Source organism: Mustela nigripes, chromosome 4 (genome assembly GCF_022355385.1).
Source record: "Mustela nigripes isolate SB6536 chromosome 4, MUSNIG.SB6536, whole genome shotgun sequence".
NCBI lineage: Eukaryota > Metazoa > Chordata > Mammalia > Carnivora > Mustelidae > Mustela > Mustela nigripes.
The window spans coordinates 108,279,122-108,301,048 of record NC_081560.1 but is presented as its reverse complement, the minus strand read 5'-3'; the positions used below and the strand labels follow the sequence as shown (position 1 = coordinate 108,301,048).

At 45.8% G+C, this 21,927-nt stretch overlaps 1 protein-coding gene across 1 annotated transcript in view; it reads left to right on the top strand.

Moving 5' to 3' along the window:
- RHOU (ras homolog family member U) overlaps positions 1-5,430 on the top strand; it is a 16,164-nt gene extending 10,734 nt beyond the window's left edge. The window contains exon 4 of the mRNA XM_059397273.1: positions 1,346-5,430. The gene's annotated coding sequence lies outside the window, so the exon portion shown is untranslated. The remainder of the gene's footprint in view (positions 1-1,345) is intronic.
- The last annotated feature ends 16,497 nt before the right edge of the window (positions 5,431-21,927 follow it).

Here is a 21,927-nt window from a genome sequence, read left to right as displayed (position 1 = left end):
TGTGGGTTAAGCCGCTGCCTTCGGCTCAGGTCATGATCTCAGGGTCCTGGGATCGAGTCCCGCATTGGGCTCTCTGCTCAGCGGGGAGCCTGCTTCCTCCTCTCTCTCTCTGCCTGCCTCTCTGCCTCTCTGCCATATAAATAAATAAAATCTTAAATAAATAAATAAATAGTACTTTTGTATTTAAGCAAAGGTCATGGAGTACCATGCAAATTAATTTTTAAGATAGAACACAAGACTTGAAAGACATTTCATGCACGCGACAGCATATGAGGCTGCTGTTGGTCCCCCCGTGGGGTGGGCCACTGGGGGAAAGCTGGCAGGGAACATGCCTATGTTAAGCGTTACTTAAGTGGTTTATTTTTAACCCAACTCGATAGAACCCCGTACCATTAGCGCAAAAAATCTAGAGGGTTGACCTTTAAACACAGCCATTTTTAGCATGTTGCTGCATTTTCTAGACTAGTAAAGGTATGATTGGTTGTACTTGAGGCTTTCCTCCATTTATCTTTCTTTGTGTGATTGGGCAGAAAAGTTCTTAAAAGTATGTGCTTGAGTTAAACATGAAGTTGATTCACTTCAAGGTGCAAACACTGTTAAACTTGCAGCTTGGTTTTGCAGACAGTTTTATGAGTGGTGCTTTAGGAAACGCCACTCTAGCTCACCTCCTACAGTGTAGGCCAGTCATAATTGAAAAAACCAATAGACTCCCAACCTGTTTTATCACTTTTTACCATGTATGTGGCAATGAGCCCTTTGCAATATTATTCTCTGTGCTTGACAGACTTCAGGAGAAGCCATCCAGGTATGACATGAGCCAAAACGAAGGCAAGGTCTTCTTCCCAGGCTGTCATAACCTGGTGCCTTACCAAGTTGTGCATCTCTGTTTTCAAGTGTAAATGATGTTGAGTAGAATGTTGACCTTGAAGATGCTATAAGTGAGGTGGTATGAAATAAATTCTGACCTATGGATATAACTGCACTTGCTTTTTCTACCAAGGAATGTCAGTGGGAGTGAATAAAAGCTTAGCCGCATCAAAAGCAGCCTGGTTGGGAAGCGTCATGGCAGCCACCAGAGGCGTTTGGGGAAACATCCCTGACCAACGTTAAACGCTTCCTGAATATGGGGTTTTGAGAATTGGGGGTCACAGTCTGACATAAGCCCTCTCCGACTCTGGGTCTGTAGTGGATCGTGTGCTGGTGGCCCACGTGTGTCCCTGGCAGGAATGCTGTTCTTGGAGCCAAACACGGGGGCCCAGAGAAGCACTTAGAGTGTGATGATGGGTAGGTCACTAGATCTGAGCCTCAGTTTCCTTATGTGTGAAAGTACTGCTTTTCTTTCCAGGCTACTTGAATCCTGAATGAGAATCCATGGGCACATGTGGGGTCAGTGTCTGAGATCTCTAAAGGTGATGGAAGGGATTAGGCCATGAGCCTCGCCAGCTTTATCAGCAAGGCCAGCAAGACCAGCAAGGCTCAGACGTCTCGGTCCCTGAGGGCTAGGGAGTGCCCGTGCGGTATATGTGAACTTGCGGTCAGCCTTCTCATCACACCACCAGAATGTGGCCCTTACCCCAGGGAATGTGGCGCTGATGGCAGGACCATTCTGAGAGGCCAGATGTCATCATGCTTCCGCCCTTAAGCCTCAAGGGTGAAGGGCTCCTGGTTCTAGGAAAGGATGGGCCTGTTGCCCTCATTCCCCATGGTGCCTCTGTGGCCAGGCCTTGCCTCTCGTATCCACCGAACATTCAACCACTGCTGTGAAGAGAGCAGCTAAAATTACTGCTGCTGATACCCAGCTCACCGTCCTTGGCCTCCACTGGCAGCCTAATCCCAGCTCAGAGGACCCGGAAGTTTCTCTTCAACCACACCCTGCTTGCCTTCCCAGGATACATGGACAGAGCCCCAGTCCCTTTAGAAGGGGTCAGGGAATGCTTCATGGCGACATTTCCAAGACCTGAGGGAGGTGAGAGAATGACTAGTATCTGAGAGGAAAGTGTTCTGAAGGGGAAACAGCAGGCGCAAAGACCTTGAGGCAGAGCAAGTGTCTGTTATGTCCTGGAGGCCAGTGTGGACAAGACTAAAGTAGTGCAGGGAGAGGAGCAGGAGATGACCTAGAGGAGGGGAGAAGGTCAGGGAAAGGATGAGGTTAGAGAGGCCCCTGACATCAGGGAGGGGATGGTGTGGTGGAAGGGCCCGGGAGGAGAGGGCTGAGCTCCAGAGTCAGACCCTTTGAACTTGAATCTTAGCTCTGTCACTTACTGGTTGTGATTCCTTAAACAACTTAGATTTCTGTGTCTAAACTTGAGAATCTATAAAGGGAATAGGCCCGGCTCCTGCCTCAGTGGTCTGATGGGGCTGCAAATGTGAGCTGCTCAGTCAGTGTCTGCTCTGATAGGTCTTGTTGCCCAGTTCTGTTCACCTCTCTCACAGTAGGCTGCCTAGGTGATTTACATATGACTGGCCCCCAATGGCTCTTGTCTTCAGCCCTACTAATTTTTGTCAGCCTTATGCTTTATATGGATGATAGCACCTTTATTTTTCATTTCCACTCATTTTTATGTAATAAGAGCAAAACAAGAATTACTCCAGCAGTTGCACAGGCTGACTCTGGAATGGAGATGCTGCAGGGACTGTTGGGGGCTGGCCATGGGTGGGGAGGGCCCTGGGCCAACTCCCTCCGAAGGGGAAGGTGGAATTGAGCTTCTGAAGGTGATGTGCTGAGTTGGACTGACACAATGAAGTAAGATTTGTGTGAAAGTCAGGGATCATGCGTCCAGGGCGTCTGGCCCTTGACTCTTTTCATGCAAGAAGTTTTTGCTTCAGATGAGCATGAGCAGCTATGTGAATCTAGAGCCATTTTTAGAATCCTTGTTGATCAGGCCAGCTCAGCCAACCAGTTTCCCCCCTGCAGTCCTGCCAGTACAACTGAGTCCCGAGGAGACCCAGTCCGCGTGTGGAAGAGGCATGTGGTCGAGAACCTGATGTTGATCTCCAACCTGATGTCTGTCATCTAAGGGGAAGCTGCGTTCCAGAGCAGAATATCCCTTTTCCATTCATTCGCCTCCCGAGGGTCCCACAGATACTTCCAAATGTGATGCCTTCTGTGAGTTTCCATTCGCGACTGCAGCGAATCCCACAAACTTAGTGGCTTAACATGATTGGATTTCTTACCTTACAGTTGTGGAAGTGAGAAATCTGAAATGGGTCTGGCTGGGCTGCAGTCAATGTGATGACAGGCCTGCGTTCCTTCCTGGAGACTCTCAGGGAGCCATCTTCTTGCTTCCCTTGGCTCTCGAGCCTGCCTCCATTCCTTGGCTCAGAGCCTCCCCCACTTTCAAAGCCAGCCATGGCTGGTCAAGTCTTTCTTCGAGGGCATCCCACTGACACTCTGCCACCTCTTCTTCCCTCCCACCCCCCACTTTGGGACCCTTATTATTATATGGGTTATGTATATTATATGATTTGGAGAGTCAGGGTAATTTCTCCCTGTCAAGGTCCATGGGTTAACAATTTTAATTCCATTTGCAACCTCAGTTCTGCTTTGCCGCATAATGTACCCCATCCCAGGATCTAAAGTGTAGGATGTGAATGGGCATCCTTGGGGGCCATTCTCCTGACCATACTCATGGCCCGGAGGTTAGTTCAGTGCTCCCCAGATCACTGGCGCCTCTGTATTCGTTTTCTTTGGGAATGTTTAGAACACAGCAGTCAGTGGCTGTCATAGTCAGATGTGTGCAGCGTTGGCAGGCCCCCCCGGGATGTAGCTGGCTGCTGAAGTCTTAGGTCATCCCTCGTGAGGGTAGAGTTACCGACTATTTCTGGTCCCATTGGCGAAAACACCCATCATGTGACATGGTAGAAATCTTTTCTTACCTTGATATCATTAAACATGCAAATCTCCTGTCTCTCTTTATTCTGCACCATAAGCAGCTTTGTTATGATTTTGCATCTCGGGGAGGTCCCCAAAGGGAGGGAACGCAGTGATCACACCCAAGGGCCTCAATCTCTCTTCCCAAGACCGCGTTCTCTCCCATTACCTTAACAGAGTGGTTTCTGATTAGGATTTGGCCTGAACTGGGGAGAAAATGTAGTAAAAATGGCAATGGGACTATTTTCCGTATTTGCCTAGTTTTGCAGAAACAGGCTCCATTTTTGCAGAGCTGTTTCTAGCATTTCCTCTCCCTCCAACAGTGGGAAGGGTAATGTTCATTTGGGTCCGGTGGCTGTGACTGTGGAAAGCATTTTCAAAAGGGTGTGGGTTCTGATAGTCCAAGCACACTGCTTTGGGGGGTTTAAACTGAAAGCACAAAAGGGACTTAGACATTTGAGAATAGCCCTTAGCACAGAAGCTTTCAGGAGTGGCGCGGGCCTCAGTCATACCTTGACAGATGCTGGATAATCATCGGTTAGGGCTTAACTTAAGACAAGTGCTGTATTGTACGTGGCTGGTGGAAGAGAAAGTCGTGTGCTTCAGGAGTAAATATCAAAACTGATGGTTTACCGTGGACATCAGGAAGCCTGACTACTCCTGCTTGTCATGGATTTAGAACATAGCTGACCCAGCCGGTGGAGGCTCAGTTCCACTTTGAGTCTGTTCCACTGTCTAAAGAGGTGTTTTTTAGGAACTTAGAACTCTGACACCTAAAACATCATCACCCCCAGCAGGAACAATGGAACAAGTTTGGCTTGCCTTACTTATTTAGCAAGTGTTTTCTTGGTAAACATTCAGAGAAATCACACCGACACCAAGTTACCGAACCCCAGACGTCTCCCTCCGCTTTGATCTTCTTGTTTCTCCCTCAGCTTACTACTTGTCATTCTGTAATGACATCTCTGGACAGATCACAGAGCTGGAAGGGCTGGACACAGGCTCTGGTTGCCTCTTCCTGCTCTCAACCAGACAGATAAGGGGATTTCCAACCCGTATATTTGATCCACAAAATTTACTTCCTTTGTCATTTTATTCAGGATCTAAGGGATGAAAGTGAGGTTGGGGCCATTGGGTGAGTAATAATTGCCTTTGTAACAACCTTCAATAATTATTAAGATCGTATTGCCGAGGGCTCACCGAGAGTTAGATACTCTCCTGTGTCCTGTGTCACCAGGCCTTAATTGAAACCACCTCACCTTTATCCTCAAAACCGATTGCCTGTTGTTGAAAGTCAGGGGTTTCTGTATCAAAAGGGAAAAAGTGGAGGGAATCAATTATTATTGGGGGAACCAGGTGGTGGGTATTAGGGCACGGATTGCATGGAGCACTGGGTGTGCTGCAAAAACAATAAATACTGTTACACTGAAAATAAATAAAAAAAAAAGAAAAAAAATACTACTTTGTAATGGGAAATGAAATAATTATATAATCCTTAAAAATAACATTAAAGATAAATGATTTGTTGAGATAACTGAAATAAAGACAATGAAGTTGCATCTATTGACAAAAAAAGAATTATTTAGATAAAACAGTTCAAAATTTTCTTACACAGATGTTGGTAGAGGAGCTCAGGAAACAGAATGGGTTTATAAGAGAGAACTGAAATTTATGAGCGACCTTCACATATTGAGCATGTAAAATATTTTACCTATTACTGTAACCTGCCTAAATCTTCTCCTGACCAATGTTATGAATGGAAAATTGAATACATCTCTTCTAACCTCATACCTCCCATGGGGAGCGTGTATCGGATTGGTTGCTATTGTCCTCATTTATTAGAGAAACAAAAGGACTAACTGGCTAAGTAAGGAGCTCTGCATGAGTTAGTGGTAGAACCATTAATCAGTGGGTGTTATTTTAAGCCTGAATTTCCCTTTTCCATATCTGCTCTCATATAGAAGATACAGAGGGACCTTTAAAACCACCAGTAAGGAGGCACTAATTTAATGATCTATTTCTGTATAACAAGCCACCCCATCCCTTGGCTTAGGAGATAAAATAACAGCTGTTTTTTTTTTTTTTTTTAAGATTTCATTTATTTGAGTGAATGAGTGTGCAAGTACACCAAGTGTGCAAGAGGGGGGGTGCGCAAGAGGGGGAGGGGCAGAGAGAGAAGCCAACTCCCCACTGAGCAGGGAGCCGGACATGGGACCCGATCCAATCCAGGGGTCTGGGATCACAAACTGAGCTGAAGGCAGTCGCTTAACCAACTGAGCCACCCAGGTGCCCAAAACAACAGCAGTTTATTCCTTCTTGTGATTCTGTGGGTTGACTGGGTTCTATCGAGGTCCCCCGCAGCTGGGAGCTCGATTGGGGTAGACTCTGTAAAGAAACCCCGGTCTCTGTCCTTGTCCCCTCTCAACTTCAGTGTCCAGCCTGAATTTCTTACAACATGGAGACTGACTCCCAGGAGGGAGTGGGCGAGGAGAGAACGCCCCGGTATGTAGCCCCGGCGTGCACAGACGGACCAGGCATGTTTGTGCTGTAGTTGCTAAGGCTCATGGGTCAAAGCAAGTCCCAGAGACAATGTGGGTGGCAGGTGGAAGTTGCTGCACGAGCATGTGAACCTGGGAAGGTATGTTTATTCGAGGATTCACATGGGAAAGGAAGACTCCGAGGCTGCCAGGGCTGGTGGGTCTGTTGGGCATGTCTGTTCCGCAGGAAGAGAGGCGGATTGTAAATACGATGGTGCATGTGGAGAATGCAACTAGCCTAGCAGCCAGGACTTCCAGTGATGAAAGGTGTGTTTGTCATCTGTATTATTTCAGTGAGGGTCTGACTGTGGTCTGAACCCCTCACTGAATCTTCTTCCTTTGTGGAGAGAGCACACTGAGAATGGGTGAAACCGGCACCTTGCCGAGTGTACAGACAGCTGGATGGGAGGAATTTGGGTACTTCCGTTGTTTCCATCTGTTGTTTCCATATTTCTTTTTCCAGCAAAAGAGACAGATTTCAGCTGCATTTGGACAAGTGGATTGACATAGAGCACAGGGTATATGAAGCACTTTAAAAACCGGATATTAACAGTATCCCTGGTGCACCTGGGTGGCTCCGTCGATTACGTGTCTGCCTTCGGCTCAGGTCATGATCTCAAGGTCCTGGGAGCCAAGTGAGGCTCCCTGCTCAGTAGGGGAGTCTGCTTCTCCCTCCCTTCTCCCTTCCCCATGTGCACGCTCTCTCTCTCTCTCAAAATAAATAAAATCTTAAAAAAAAACTGTATCACCACTGCTACTGTGATTATGAATAGTAATATTCTACGCAGGACTGAAATTACTCTCAACCATCTGTTAAGTACCCGTTTCCCAAAGCAATAGAATGGGCTCCCAGAATGGCTGGTTTTATTCCCACGCTGCTCCTCTCCCCCACCCCCCCCGAAGGCATTTCCATAGGTACTTGGGTCCCAGGACGCTGTGAGGCCATCTGGTTTTGACTGTCATTATCCTTCTGCCAAGCCCTGTTCATGCTCCTGAGACCATAGTTTGCTTTTGTCTTGTGTGCAGTTTCTAGTGCCGGCATTGGGGATTTAAAGGAGAGTTTCAATTGCCGGCGGGCGGCACGCCCACAGGAGGGGCTGCATGGCACAGAGCCGAGAGGAATGCCCCGGGGTTACCAGGCTTCCAGAGTCCACATCCTGCCTTTGCCACTGACCAGCTCTATACATTTCGAGAAGGAGTTTACTTGGCCTTTCATTTCTTCAACCTCAACAGTAGGTGAAGCTATGAAATCTCCATTTTCCCCTTTTACCATTATTTTAAGATAATCACTCTTCAGCCTTGATTTCTACAGGCTTAGGAGGTTTTATCTTAAGCAAAATCAATGTCAAATTAAGTAATCAGTGATTTTCACTAAATTCCACGTATGGACAATTTTGACTTCAGCCCCTGGTTTATCTGGCCCATGTGCACGGGGGCAAAGGCCTCCTGGCAGCTTCTGCCCAGAGACATGGAAAGAGGAGGCCGCTGTGAGTCTCGGGAGCCTGGCTGGCTGAATCATGGGTAAATATCACTTTTTCCAGGAAGACAGAAAATCTCTCCCTTTCGGACGCATGAGCAGTGCAGTGAGTGGACTCTTCGTGAATCAAAGCCAGTTAAAGGCAAAGCAAAAGAAAAAGATAAAGGAAAAAGATGCAAGTAGAAGAAAATAAGGAGATTGGTTACGGTGAGTTTAGGCTGCGAGAGTTGGTAGGTCATTCTCTCTCTCAAGAAGAGAATTTACTAGGCACTGTGTGTGCATGCAGCTGTGATCCCGAATGCCCTTCAAGAACTTTCTTTGCTGGATACGGAAAGTCGTATGGAGATAAACATGCCCCCTCTTTGATCCGTTCCTACTGAGATTTCCCAAACTAATTAGTCTCTTTGGGGGAGACAGGGTTATCTCTTATTGTCTCAACTTTTTAACAACAGTAACCTTTAACCACAAATGTGCTACGATTTACACAATATCATAATAGCATCAACTGAAAAAGATGTGTCAGTCCTCAAATGCTTATTAATCAGGGACCTTTATCCCCAAAGAACTGTGTTGAATTCAGGTCCGCCAGGCCTTGAGTTTAATGATTTAATGCATAACTGATGTGGGAAATGTTATTCCTGTGCATGTGGGTGCTGTGGGATGGAGGATAAAGAATGAGAGAGGGAGCACCTGGGTGGCTCAGTGGGTTAATAAGCCTCTGCCTTTGGCTCGGGTTGTGATCTCAGGGTCCTGGGATCGAGCCCCGCGTCGGGCTCTCTGCTCATCGGGGAGCCTTCCTCCACACTCTCTCTGCCTGCCTCTCTGCCTACTTGCGATCTCTCTCTGTCAAATAAATAAATAAAATCTTAAAAAAAAAGAATGAGTCGGGAGCTGTGTGTTTAGGAAGAAGTTGTGTTTAGAAACTACCATTAATAGCTGTTTATTTGGGTAATTTTAACTCATGAAATTAATATATTCTCATTATAAGAATATTGGAAAAACTAGAAAGGAGAAAAATAACCATAGCCCTATCACCCAATATTTGGTATTTTTATTCCAGTCTTTTATATACCTATGCCTCCCCTTCACCATCCCTTTCTGTCTTTCTAACTCCAACTATCATCAGACCCTTTCTTAAAAAAAAAGATTTTATTTATTTATGAGACACAGAGAGAGAATAAGCAAATAAGTAAGGGCAGAAGGAGAGGGAGAAGAAGACTCCCCACTGAACAGGGAGCCCAAATGTGGGGCCTGATCCCAGGACCCCGAGATCATAACCTAAGCCAAAGGCAGACACTTAACAGACTGAGCCACCCAGGTGCCCCTGCATCAAGGATTTAGGTAAGGGTCTAAAATGCCTTTAGTAGCAGAGCCCCTCTGAGGGGCGATAGTGTAAGAAGGGGTTCAGGTCAGGGCTCAGACCCCTGCTCTGCCACATCATAAGTGTGGAACCTTGCACAAATTACTTAATTCCTCTATACCTTAATTTCCTCAGCTGGGGAAAAAAAGAAGTCCTCCTTCAAAGAACAGCTTTGAGAACAAAACAAAGAACCAGGAAGGAGTTCTAGATTTAAAAAAAAAAAAAATCTCGTGCTTCCTAACATTTGATGTGGTTGCCAGGCTTCTGAAAATTCACCAGATCCCGGAAGTTCTGAGGCCGAGAGCTGGCTCGGGATAGGATCATCAGTTTAGCTCAACTCGGTTTGAGGGTTCTAACCCAAGGTGTGAGATGGCAATCAGTAGGCGAAGTGTCACTGCTTCAGGGGAGACACTGTGCTGGTCAGTAAACCGAGCATAAACGGGAGGACCCGTGATGGGTCGTCCCAGGACAAGGCGCTTTCTTTCCTTCATGTGGTCATTGCCTTTCTGTCTTCTCTCTCCCTCTGTGTCATTTGAGGTCTTCTGGGAGGCAGACGAGGAGCAGGGGTTAGGAGTGTGTGAGGTTTACTGGGGAAGTGGTGGTTATGGATGATAAAAGGGAAGAAGCAGGCTGCATTGGGCCACCACAGATGGTGACACAGGTGGCACAGGCTTCGTCAATCTGAGGAGAAGCTCCAGAGCACTCATACCCTTCAAAGGGTCTCCACTTTGGGCAGGAGGAGCCCCATCCTTGTACCCAACCCTCTCAGTCAGCTGAAGACTGCCTGGGGAGAGCACGCCCACCACCCTCCACCCACTCCCTGCGAATGGCTGCTGGTGGCTGGGGCTGTCTTGTTCTGTGTTCTCCCAGCAGGGCTGCAAGTTCTTTTGGGGGTCGGGGAGGACGGGAGTGAAGGCCCGTGGCTGCCACACCAACTTAGTAAATCTGAGAGCTCTATGTGCTCAAAATTCAGTCATGAAAACAGCGACATGAATTGGACTCTAGTATGTACTCGATGGTATTTTAAATAATTGTACTTAAGCTTCAAAACAACCTTGAGTTAACTTTTATTTTCTACATCTCCCAGAGAGTTTAAGTAATTTGTCCAAGTTCAATGGCTGCAAAACGGCAGAGCCAGGGGAGTCAAGTGCATGAAATAAAATGATCATTAATGCAGGGCAGAAACTTCTCTTAAATTCTTACAGACATAGAAGATGTGAATTTAGCTTATCCAGATAATATAGGGATTTTGCCTTGGTCACAGCATGTGGTGGGAGGGAAAGAGTGGACATGGGCTATTGAGCTAATTACATTAACGTAAAACAGAGGACGAAGTGTGTGGTTAGAGTGGGACCTCATGGCCACCTGCCTCCAGATTACTGGCCTAGAGAACCTGGCTCAGACTATGCTAAGCCTTCAGAAAGTAAGTACAGGGGGAACCGTGTATAATTAAGAGGCGCTGGGAACAAGGTCTTTCAGATTCCCAACTGTCCTTATCAAGCCAGAAACTGGAAGGACTGGCCCTGCTTTCATCCTTTCACAAAACAAAGAGGGCCTATTTAAGTTTATGGAAAGTCCACTGACGGGTGAGGGGAGAGGAAACTTCTTTCTCAAGACATCCATGGTGGAATTTTGGGAGATTCCCAGAAAGTAAAAGATGACCATCAAACTTGCGCTGTATTTCATTCAGCTCAATCCTGCTAGTCTAATAATGAGAAAAGACACCTAGATACCCGTGCCCTCAAGGGAGGGCAGAATGACCCCTTAATTCCCAGCAGGGGTTTCTGTCCAAACCTCCCTTCTGGAGAAGCAGAGAGAGTGAGCATATGCTCAGATCCTGGGGCTGCCCCAGAGAAGACCATGGCACTGGAGGGGCCGAGCTGGACTCAAGGCTGATTTGGGAGGTTGTCTCCAATCCAGGGTTACCATACAATATTTGGAACATACTTATCCTAAAAAATTATTGGTTGTCTGTCTGAAATTAACATTTTTTTGACTTGGTGTTTTATCTATTATATGTATTTATTTATATTTCAAAATCCTATGTTTTACCTGGTGGCCCTAGTCTGGTTCTAATCTCCAGAACTGAAGAACAGAGCCAAAGTGTCAATCCAAATGGGCTAGATAGTAAGGTAGATTTTAATAGCCAGGCAATGAGATCAATTAGAGATTACAGATCAAAGCAGGAGCTTTTGAATTGTTGGAATCGTAAAAGTTATTGCCTAATTGAAACATACCCAGTGCTCTGTAACAGTGTTTGATGAAGGCAGGATAGTCACTACAAAAGTGTATCTAACCAGAGCCACTGTCATTACCACTGTATTACAGCTGAGGAAATCGAGGCAGTCAGAGTGCAGGGGACCTACCCTAGAACACACAAGTGACGGAAAGGGGACTTGAGCCAGAGGAGTCTGCTTTGTAGATCTTGGTTCTCCCTTTATTTCATTCGCTTATACAGATAGGTACTTAAAGGCCTTAGAAACTTCCTTCTGGAGACAATTTGTCCGTGCATGGGTTAGGGATGGATTAGTGGAGAGAAAAATCAGACTTACCAGCTTCTTCCTTAATAGTCACTGATTAATAAAAGAAAGACATTGTTCTAGGAAGAGGGAGTTTTCAATAATAGCAATATGTGACGTGTTGCTTGTTTTAAAAACCTGGAAGTCATGAGTGCTCTCCTTTTGGTTGTATTATTTCCAGAGGACCTCCTTTGTAAATCTGTTCACGGATTTGCCAAGATGTCCGGGAAGCACACGACGTGTACATTTCGTCCTGGGCTGTTTTCCGTTTGCTCTTCTAGATCCGGCTGCCCTTCTCAGCCTGGCTGTGCGGACTGGGGAGCTGACTTCTTCCTCTTTGTCACCTGGATCTCTACTTCCTGTTGGGTTTACCCGTTGGCAGGCGCTGGGGGAGCTGGGCGCTGGGGAGAGGCTGGAGGTTTCTTTGTTCCAAGCTCTGATTGGTGCTCCCCACTTGAACCTCCAGGCCTAGGGCTGGTAGCCTTTTGCTTCTGGCTTTGCCCTGAGGTCCTTACCACGGCTCACTGGCTTCCTTAGTCCTCTTCTGACTCTTCTAGATAGCGTGTCACTTAAATCTCTGGTCACCCCTTGAGGATGTCATCTCTTTCCTGCTGGGACACTGATTGATACCAAGCTTCATTATCTCTCCTATGATTGCTGCTTTTCAGATTGTTCACAAGAGCTGGGGGAAAAAAAAAAAAACAACTTTTCAAACCAAAGACAAAAACACTGAGGTGATGGGATTTACTTGTGAGAAAATAAAACTCAAATGACATGCATGTTGACTGTGCCCCAAGGACGAAAGACGCTGTCACTGCTAGGATAGGAGCACTGACGAGGACCCATGGCAAAAACACTTCTCGTTTGTGTTTTATCAATGTAAGTGTCTTTTAGGTGTGTAGCTACATGCAGAGTATCCATTGCTGAACTACACAGTACACACATTTCTGTAAATATATATTTTATCTACATATACACATCTCATGTAAAGAAGACATCTACTAATTGATTAGGTTTAGCAAGGAAGAAAGGAAATCATGCAGGACAAATAACCACTCTCTTTACTCAAAGACTTTCTGAGCTTCTCTAAGAGAGATCATAGAGAACAAAGAAGGATATTCCAGGGAAGAACATTTCACTTCTGTGTGAGGGAAAACTTTATAACAGTGTGAGATCCAAAAAGAATTTACAGTTTCACTATATGTTTTGTTTTTAAAGATTTTATTTATTTGAGAGAGAGAGAACATGAGCAGGGGCGGGGCAGAGGGAGAAACAGACCCCCCAGTGAGTGGGGAGCCTGACACAGGGCTCGATCCAAAGGCAGATGCTTAACTAACTGAGCAACCCAGGCATCCCAGCTGTATGTTATTTCTTCATAAGGATCACTTGATTTTGGCTTTTGGTTATATAACCTATTGTGACCCTTAGAAGAAAATTTCATGAGTTTCATTACATGATGTAAATGATTTTTTTTTTTTAAAGTCCTTGATAACCTCTCTTTATGTAGCTCTCATTTTGTTGTTGTTGTTTTCTTGTATGCTGAGGGCTGAATTTTAAAGAGACTGAAAGAAAATGGATTCTTGGCAGAGATATCTAAGGGTTAACAGTCTTCTGCATTTTGGCAGTGGGTAGAGGGTGTGTGCAGTTATTAGAAAAAGAATAGCTCTCAATGTGTTAATGTAGCTGGGACAAAACAGCCTTGCTCATAGTAACCGTTATGTAAGTGTCTACTAGCATTATTACTAGTATTTTACTTTGACAACATCTTTTTACGCGACTGTTGAAGGTTCAGTAGGCCTAGCCATGGCTCCCCCCAGAGCGGGATCAGCTCCACACCCCCAGCAACCAGCCCTCCACTACCCCCCGCCTCAACCCCAGGCCTCTCTGCAGCTTCTCTCACCTGCAGTCACGGAAAATGTCACCTGGTTTCTACTCCTGCAGAGACTCTGGAGAGACTGAAAAGGAAGGAGAGGACCTTGCTAGAACAGGCTGCGACAAAGCAGTTTCAGGGGATGGTGCCGGCCAGCTCCCCGATTTCTGCTTCTCAGCCCGAGGTTGTCCATGGTCAGCTGTCTACTGAAGACGGGCTGCGGCCCCACTACCCAGACCACGAATGACACATACAGCCACAAAGCGGTCATACCGTGTCCTCGCACAGGCGCTTCGAGAGAAGGTGGAAATGAGGCCGAGGGAAAGCGAGCGAGCATCTGTTTCTAAACAAAAAGGACGTGTGTTTCTTCACCTGGCAGTTGCTGTAGATCCTTGAGCTGGCCCAGCAGACAAGTAGGCATCCATACCCTGCAACTAGATGGGAGATTTTAAACTTAATTATGCAATCAGTAAGTCAAATACCTCTGTTTCGTACTTTTTATTTCCTCAAAATATTTCAAGTCTTTGTAAGATTCTGATTAACTTGCTTGCCATTTTCACTGAATAGGAGGCTCTTTTTTTACGGTTGGTTCACTTAAGAAGGTAACCGTTACCAAAAATGTAATATTAATTCGTCTCTGTAGTTACAATTTTTAGATACAGAATTCATAGCAACAGGAAAGGTCTGGGAGGATTCTTTTTTTTTTTTTTTTTTTTTTTTTTTAAAGATTTTATTTATTTATCAGAGAGAGAGAGGGGGAGAGAGTGAGCACAGGCAGACAGAATGGCAGGCAGAGGCAGAGGGAGAAGCAGGCTCCCTGCTGAGCAAGGAGCCCGATGTGGGACTCGATCCCAGGACGCTGGGATCATGACCTGAGCCGAAGGCAGCTGCTTAACCAACTGAGCCACCCAGGCGTCCCGGTCTGGGAGGATTCTTAACAAAAAAAAAAAAACTCAGAAAAAGTCATTCTTTTCCAACAGTGTACAAATCTTGCCTCCTTTTAGATATCGGTCCAAAATTAAATGAGAAACCAATAACATAAAAATAAAATGCAGTTGTTCCCCTGTGAGCTGGCTTTAGCCAGGAAGCTTGTTTCTTATTTAAGTCTCATGCAAAAATTCACCAAGTAGCAAGAAACCCTACGAGACAGAACACATAATATCAACTTATTTAGATTCACTATGACAAGTATTTGTTGATCATTCATTATGTACCAGGCGTGATCGTGGGCATTGTAAATTCAGAGATGACTGAGATGGCTGGATCCTTAAGAAGCTTGCAATTCCTACACAAGACAGGAAGTTGGATGAGGCTTTCCTATACAAGGAGGGGAGTTCCAGGAGCGCCTGGGAGATGGAGCCTGGACAGAGCGCCCAAGGAGACTGGCGGTTCCTTCTGGAGGGAGCTGCCTCTTCTTTGCTTATGTACCTGTCTTTTCTGATAGACGAGGACTGCATGAAAAGAATGACAATGTCCGCTTTGTTGTATCCCTTCCAAAAGTACAGGGTTCAACTTAGGTTTTTATAGAAAAATAGGAAGACAGATGGGAGGCAGGAGGAAGGAAGGAAGGGAAAAAAGACAAATGTTAATAATAGAGGTGATTCTTGAGCCAAACATTAAAGGATGAATATGATTTTTCTAAATTGGAAAATAAAGAGGCAATAATTAATTCTGCCTGAAATGGGAAAATGTCAGCACAGATTTCATAAAAGAGATGACAGTTTAGCCAAACCTTGGAGGCCACCAGAGTTCTTGATTTGTGCTGTCCTCGGTGACCCATTCCCAAGAGTATGGAAAAGGGAGGAAAAGGAAGGCTTCCTAGAGAAGCCTGGCAAACACCTCATCAGCCAGATGATGAAGGCCAACATCACCACGTAAGTCACAGCGGTGGCAGGTGCCCTGGATACAATGCAATGAGAAGGACACTTGGCTTCTGTGGTCTTTCTCCCTAAAACCATAACCCCTGTCTAATCATGATACAAGCATGAGATAAACTCAAGTCAAAGCACATCCTACAAAATTCCTGACTGGGACTCCTTAAAACTCTCCAGGTCACCAAAAACAAGGGAAGTTTGAGAAGCTGTCATAATGTAGAGAGTGCTAAATGCCAACCAGATGAGGTATGGTATTGTCGGGGGGAGGAGGGCAGGAAAAGGTCATTAGGGGGAAACTAATGGAATCCAAATAACGTGTGGAAATTGGTTAAGGGTAATGTATGAAGGTTGGCTCCCTAGTTATGACAAATGTGGCGTATTAACCAATATGTTAATGATGGAATGGAGGAGGGTTTTGAAGAAACTCTGTGTACTCTTTGCAACTTGTCTGTAAGTTGAAAAATATTCTAAAGTAAAAGTTTATTGAAATTAACCAAGAAGAGGCACACGCTATTTCCAGTCACAGAACTGACCCAGGAACTCAGAGCTACCTGCTTGTGCTAGGTCCTGCTCTCAGATGCCGTCATTCAGTACTATTACGTGATTACTAAAATAAATGGAGTCTGTGTTTCCCTCGTCAAGAGCTTGTGGCCAGGAGTGCCCAAACAGCAAATAAATACACCAGCTGTAATTAGAGGGGAGAAAAGAAATCAAGTCAAACTGTGTATGCAAGTGGTCTGTAAAATAAGCCCAAACGCTGTTCACGATCTTCCCTCCCACCCTCGTTTCTCTGGCCAGTACCAGAGGGGCCACACCTCACCCACATGGGTGTCCCACGGGGTGTCCAGGGATTTGAAGTTAAGGGCCACACGGGCTTGTATGACTTTGGGCTCCTTGTTGGCTAGGATTTGGAATTTATCTCTGCCTATCCTGGGTGAATACGACCCATAGCCCAGGCTGGGCTGGACAGCATGAAGTCCCTTCTCATGTATAGGGCTCGTCTGAGTGTGCCTGGCCCAGGAGCACTCGAACAGAGATAATAGTATCTGTGTTGCAGCATGAAAAGCCGTTGGACCTCAATAGCACTGAGGCCAGGGAGGAGAGCAGCCTTGAATAACCCCAGGACCAAGCATGCTCTGCAGAGGTGGGCTCCCTGGGAAGGCTTGGTGGGGGAAGGGTGGGAGGTGGACGTGCTGTGGGGCTGTGAAGGGTCCCGTGTGCTCAGGGGAGGAGATTCCACCTGCTGAGTAGAGAAAACCGCTGAGGAAATAGCGAATGGAGGTCCCCTTGCTCTGGGCAGAAGAATCTCATGACGGTACTCATGGGAGACAGTGTGGTTAGAGATCGGAGCCTGAGAGCTATTACCCGCGGTCACTCAAATTACCATGAGTGTTTTGGAGGAGGAAGCAGTGCCAGGTGGCTCAAAGGTGAGGCGGAGGTTGTCAGTTCCAGCCCCGGAATGTGGGTATCTGGTGCGCACTGTCTGTTCTTGAGGTCTGCTGGGAAGCACTTTCCCAGAGGGGTACTGGGGTGCTTGCTCCTAGGAAACTGCTCCGGGTGAGCCAGGCTCTCCTTTTCTCATCTGATTTTTCCTGAAGCAGTGTATCCTCCTTATTTTCACTTCTCCTGCCTTCCAAGTAACCCCACCTTCGAGGGATCCAAGGGTCACTTCTGCCTTTGATGAATCACTGCTGGGCAAGGGGCCAAGACCTGGCGATTCTATGTTTACAAATGGCCTGGCTGCATCTGCTGGGCTAAACCGCAGTGTGTGGGGCCTGCCGGAGGCAGCATGTGCTTGCTGTGCCCCCTAGAATCTTTCGTTTGCTGGTGTGGACTCCTCATCAGCCTCCTCCCAGGCGCCGAGGGCTGCACTGGTTGGGATTTCTGTTTTAGGAAAGAAAGCCCTGGAGTTGGTTTCTTTGCCAGAAGGGTGCAGTCCGCTTCAATGGCAAGTGCTGTGAAAGGAGCACAGAAATTGGGCAATAAAGGGACGGGTACTTGAGGGAGAGGCAGTGATTGCCCTGGGTCTTCCTCGCAGGTGTGGCCCATGACATCTGGGAACGGGGCTCAGCCAGGTGCCTCTGCTCTGCAGAAAAAACTGTCCGCTCTTTTACGAAGGACTATATACGTAATAACCATATCACAGTTCTAGGTACTTGACTCCTTCACAGAGACTTTTTTTTTGGTATCTCTACACCCAACATGAAGCTTGAACACACGGCCCCGAGATCAAGAGCCACACTCTCTTCTGACTGAGCCAGCCAGGCACTCCTCTTTACTGAGCTTTTTATAGCCTCTGTGAGGTCCCTTTGCTAAGGGAGCATAGAATTGGTACAATGGAGAAGCACACTGTGTAACACGGGGATAAAAAGAAAGGAAGTATCAGCAGCTTGCTGTTGTGTTTCCAAATAACTCTTGTTTCTTTTGGCTGTGGCTTAATTTTGCTTTGTTTCAGAAAATGTTAGCCTATAAAATTCAATTTGGCTTTCCTCCGTCCTCGATTAGAAGTTAATGAATTTTGCTGGTATTTGATCTGGCCACAGGCTATTTCATTAGCCAAATAAAAGTTTCATTAATTTTAGCAATCTCATAATTATACCGGATGGCAGACTCTGGTGTAAGCCTGCAGTCAGTGTTCCCGTTCAGTTTCAGCTTTTCTATTTCCCCTGGAGATGGACAGCAGGTTCCATGCTAATTTACATAACTATATAGATATAGATTTAAAAACTCAGCATTTAAGTTTAGATCCTGTCATTGTTCTCCTCTCGGTTCTCAGGATAATCCACCAATGCTTCTCCATAGGGAGTGTCTGGCTCCGGAAGAGGGCAACCTGGGAGAGGGGGGACCAGAGGGAAGGGAGCAGGCAAGTAGACATTCAGACAAAACCCATTGGACACCTGGAGAATTTGACGCACTATGAGGAGAGAGACAAATCGTGGATCCCTTGCCACTTCTTTTCATAAAGGAAAGAATTTTAGATCCATTATATGAATATGTTTAAAATACAAAAAAATCTTTGCTCCTGCTGGTAGCTCTTAAGACAAGAAGAAAAAATGATTGTTTTCAACGGCATTTGAAGGGTACGCCTAAAACCAAATTTAACTATTGCTTTGCAGTTTTATTTATTTATTTATTTAAAAAGATTTTATTTGTTTATCTGAGTAAGAGAGAGAGCACAAGCAGGCAGAGTGGCAGGTTCCCTGGGAGCAAGTAGCCGGGTATGGGACTCGATCCCAAGACACTGGGATCATGACCTGAGCCAAAAGCAGCAGCTTAACCGGCTGAGACACCAAGGCGTCCCTGCTTTGCGGCTTAAAAACATTCAGAATCACAGCCGAACACGACCGCATGAGTGGCTCTCACAAATAGAATCTAGACCCAGGAGGTTATGTACTGTATGACTTATTCATGTAAACATTACTTCTATAAAAAACTAGGGACTAGAAAGTGGTGTTAGGAGAACAGAGTGGTTTTCACTCGGCACCATATTGGGGGGAGGGAATGCAGGAGGGCTCTGAGGTGCTGGTAACGTTCTGTTTCTGATGCTGGGTGATGGTTACATGAGCTGATTCACTTTGAATTAGGTCAGTTCAAGTTGTGCACATTTTTGTAAATAGTTCGCACTTCCAAAAGTTTATAAAAGGATATAACCTCCCACCAAAAGAGAGCATATTCATATAAGTGATTTCATTTAATGTTTTTTTTAAATTAATTAATTTATTTGAGAGTGTGCGAGCAAGTGGGGGTGGAGTGGATGGGGGCAGACGGAATCTCGAGCAGACTCCCCGCTGAGCCGGGAGCCATAGTGGGGCTCGATCTCAGAACTCTGAGATCATGACCCGAGCCGAAATCAGGAGATGGATGTCCAATCGACTGAGCCACCCAGGTGCCCTACAATTAACTTGTTGATAACAACCTACAAGGAAGGCATGTGGGGCGTTGGTTCCCCAGCCCCTGAGATGTTGTAGGTCTTGGAGAATTGCTTTCTGCTCCTGAACTGAGAGAGGCCTGACCCACCCGTCTTCTGATGTGGGTCTAGCACATTCCCTTCTCTGGACCTTACCTTTTAGTGTGGCTCATTGACTGCAGTGTGCCAGTGGCATCAGGGGAGATGAGAGGAAGCAGAGAAACCATTTTGACACTTTGATTAATAAGAAAACTGAGACAATTGAACCGATCGTTAATCTGTTCTGCAAGTGTGTACGACCTTTGTCTCTCTAACCTTACACTCAGAAGCTGTCATGGCTGAAGGTGTTTGCAAGTGTGTCAGAGAGAAGATCTGAGAGGACAGAGATTATTTCTACTCTGGGTTACCTCAGTGACAGATGTTTTTTTCCTTTGGGATAAGCTCTTACATCTCTGATCACTCCTTGCCAATGAATATCTTTTCTGACCATCTACTTGGGAGTGACCCTTTTTCTTCTCCTCTCTAGGAGCATGTATTTTTAGGCCTGTTACTGTTAATCTTCTACTCACTCAGAAACCGCTAGCCACAAACAAGGAAAGATGAACATACGTGCACCGAGGACTGAGGCTTCTCAGCGACCTCTGAAGTACAAGTTAAGGTAAAAAGGGTTTTCTTTATTTGTAGTTCATCAAATGAAGGGATTGAGCTTCCACTTGAATGTTCTGTTTTTGACTTTACAACTTCTGTATGGTTTTTAGTTAAATTTCTAGAGGACTGAACCCATGCTCCATTCCAAAACCTCACTAAAATGACTGTAAATGAGTGAATGAATGAATGAATGATATCAGCTCACAAGGGCAAGGAGACTAGTAGTGGTGAGCATAGAAGAAGAGAGACATCAGCCAAGTTCTGGCAGATGAAAGCAGAGCAATGACTGGTAACCGATCAATGGGGCAGAGAAAGCAGGAATCCTTCTCTGTCTGCAGAGAAGGAATGCAAACAGGAAGGCAGCAGATGCTACAGCAGAGTCCCAGAAGGGTTGGAGGCCCCCAGTACCTTAGAAGGTGGGATGACTGACGAGTGAGGTACAAAACGAGACTGGTTGAAAATTCATGCAAGCAACAAATAGAGACATCCTTCCCCATTCCCTACTCTGCCTGCTCCTTGGCCCACACAACAAGGAGAAGGAGAATTTATTCTGCAGGGAAATCCAGCCAGAGAGGCTTTGGACTTAGAGATATGAGCAGAGCTAGGGGTGAGGTGCCCTACTAAAAAGAGGTAAAATAAGTGAAATCCTATGTTCTGAGTGGGTGCAGCCCTAGAGAGATGTAGAGGTAGGAGAACATGAAGGGTTTCCAAGGGAATATTGGGGGTGGGGTGGGAATGACCACCCAGGGTGCTAGAGCTCAGCAGATTCTAGCTCCGATCAACTTTTTAAATGTCTAATTTCTAGCAAAAAGAGAGTGTCACCAGACATCTCAAGATAGTTTTTATGATGAGAAGCAAGAACCAAAACAGATGGGGAAAAGGGAATGTTAGAGGAAACAAGAGACAACACTGGAAGAAAGAAAAATCAAGAGATAAGAGGATTGTGTATCTCTGAAATAACAGTATGCCAGTAAAAAACAATGACAACAACAAAAAAGCCCCCCAAAATTTAAACAAACAAAAAATAAGAAACAACACAAAACCTTGGTATAAAAGAAAGCTCTCGAAAATTAAAAAATATAGGAGTATAAATACAAATTAAAACAAATGTTTTTGCTATTACTGGAATAAAGGTATGAAAACCATCACTAAGCCCAAACCCGAAGGGAAAAGGAGCCACAGCATCTTCCAAATCTTTATAGCCATAGATTGAGGCAATTCAATGTCTGCTGTCTGTCTGATCCTACATGCACATTAAAAAAAAAAAAATTGCTACAACCCAGACTCACTAGCATTTATGTTACTTTCAGGTGACAACGTGTGGGGGCCAGGTCCTATCAGGGATGGGATATCACTGTAAGAATGGACACTAAGGCCGCATACTGACCTCCTCCTGGCAGGACCTCTGTCTGTTCCTCCAGGGCAATTGCTACTGTCCCTGTGGGTCAAGTGGAGAATGACATTCCACACATAGTGGTCACCACTGCTCAGTCAAAATCACAACCAAGAAGACATCTGTCAAAATGTTTCACTTCAAGCCAAGTTCAGCCTCATGATAATGTGGACTTCAGCATCAAAAACATGTCCACCAGCATACTCGTTGTGGTAAGAATGACCTCTTCTCCTGTGCAAGCTGCCAGCTTCTCTACAAGGTGACATCCCTGAGCCAAACAAGCCAAATCAGAAATGGTAAGCCCTGGGGCTGCATAGCCACAGTTCTTTGCAAGGAGAAGATTGATCTGGTCAGAAGCTGGAAGAGGCAGCAAGTCTTGAATTCTGCTGATGATGCCAGCATTGGCGTGGTTTCTGGAAGGGCTCTCCTGATACAGGCAGGGATATGAGAGTGTCTGTAGTTCTGGGTGTC